Genomic DNA, 2,300 nt, shown 5'->3' with positions numbered 1-2,300 from the left:
CAAGGGATGCTCTTGAGAACCCCGACTTGGTGACAGCTATATTCACTATCAACAATCTATTAGCTTCTGTCCTATTTGATACTGGTGCTGATAGAAGTTATGTACGTAGACACTTTTGCGATAAGATAAATTGGTCGTTAGTTCCTTTAAAGGAGAGTATGCTTATAGAGGTAGCCAATGGGAAACTTGAGAAAGTTGACCAAATTAGCCGAGGAGCTGTTATCAACATAGCTGGTGTGGATTTAGAGATTGACTTAATACCCATTAAGTTGGGAAGCTTTGATGTTATTTTCGGTATGGACTGGTTGACCAAGATAAGGGCTGACATTATATGTGGAGATAAAGCTCTTCGTATACCACACGGAGATGGTGAGCCACTGATTATTTACGGAGAGAGATGTAGCTCGAAACTAAATCTCATTAGTTTCATGAACGCGCAAAAGATCATGAAGAAGGGACGTCTTGCTGTTTTGGCACATGTGAAAACGTTAGAAACTGAGGCGAAGAGCATGGATGACGTACGAATTGTGAACGAATTTTCCGATGTCTTTCCAGAGGAATTGCCTGGATTACCACTGCCAAGAGCAGTAGAGTTTCAGATCAATTTAGTGCCAGGAGCTGCACCCGTAGCTCGCGCACCTTATCGACTCGCACCTTCCGAAATGTAAGAGTTGCAGAGCCAACTACAAGAACTGTTAGACCGTGGATTTATCTAACCAAGTTTCTCGACTTGGGGTGCACCTGTTTTGTTTGTGAAGAAGAAGGACGGATCTTTTCGCATGTGTATCGACTACCGCGAACTCAACAAATTGATGATCAAGAATAGGTATCCTCTTCCCCAAATAGACGATCTTTTTGATCAGTTTCAAGGATCAAGCGTTTACTCTAAGATCGATTTGGGATCCGGTTATCACCAGTTGAGGGTGAAGGAAAGTGATGTGATGAAGACTGCATTCAGAACTCGTTATGGTCATTATGAGTTTCTCGTAATGCCATTCGGCTTAACCAACACACCTGCTGTATTTATGGACCTCATGAATCGTGTCTGCAAGCCATACCTGGATAAGTTTGTTATCGTCTTCATAGATGATATCCTCATCTACTCCAAAAGCGAAGAAGAACATGAACAACATCTTCGTCTAGTGCTTGAACTCTTGAGATAAGAGCAACTTTACGCCAAATTCTCCAAGTGTGAATTTTGGTTGAAGGAAGTCCAATTTCTGGGTCATGTTGTGAGCGACCAGGGTATCAAAGTTGATCTCGCAAAGATCGAAGCTATCAGCAAGTGGGAAGCCCCCACTACTCCGACTCATATCCGCCAATTTTTGGGCCTCGCCGGTTACTACTGAATATTTATTAAAGGATTCTCTCTGATTGCGCATCCTTTGACCGCGCTGACTCACAAAGGGAAGAAGTTCATTTGGGAACCCGCACACGAATCAGCATATCAAACCTTGAAGCATAAATTGACCACCGCACCTATCTTATCTCTTCCTGAAGGCAGTGATGATTTCGTTGTTTATTGCGATGCCTCGAAAAGTGGTTTTGGTTGCATGTTGATGCAAAGATCGAAGGTTATTTCTTATGCTTCTCGTCAACTGAAGATTCATGAGCGGAACTACACTACTCAGGATCTCGAACTTGGAGCCGTTGTCTTTGCGCTCAAATTGTGGAGACACTATCTTTATGGAACAAAGAGTACTATCTTCACCGACCACAAAAGCCTCCAACACATATTCGACCAGAAGCAACTAAATATGAGACAGCATCGATGGATCGAAACGCTGAACGACTATGATTGTGAACTTCATTATCACCCTGGCAAGGCCAATGTTGTTGCTGACGCTTTGAGTCGAAAGGAGAGGATGGCACCTCTTCATGTTCGGGCATTGAACATCACCATTCATTCGAACCTCAATAGCCAGATCCGAGTAGCCCAAGATGAGGCTCTCAAGAAGGAGAATATATCTCATGAACACTTGAACATTCTCATCTCTCGATTTGAGGTTAAGGAGACCGGACTTCGATATTTTGCCGGAAGGATTTGGGTACCTCTTTATGGAGATCTACGGAACCTTATACTTGATGAAGCCCACAAGTCGAGATATTCGATTCATCCCAGAGCGGGCAAAATGTACCACGATCTCAAGGAACAGTACTGGTGGCCGAATCTTAAGAAAGATGTTGCAACTTATGTTGGGAAGTGTTTAACTTGTTCGAAAGTTAAGGCCGAACATCAGAGGCCCTCTGGATTACTTCAGCAACCGGAAATCCCACAATGGAAGTGGGAAATGATAACA

This window comes from Rutidosis leptorrhynchoides, chromosome 11 (assembly GCF_046630445.1).
Source record: "Rutidosis leptorrhynchoides isolate AG116_Rl617_1_P2 chromosome 11, CSIRO_AGI_Rlap_v1, whole genome shotgun sequence".
Lineage (NCBI taxonomy): Eukaryota > Viridiplantae > Streptophyta > Magnoliopsida > Asterales > Asteraceae > Rutidosis > Rutidosis leptorrhynchoides.
Note: the sequence above shows the minus strand (reverse complement) of the source record.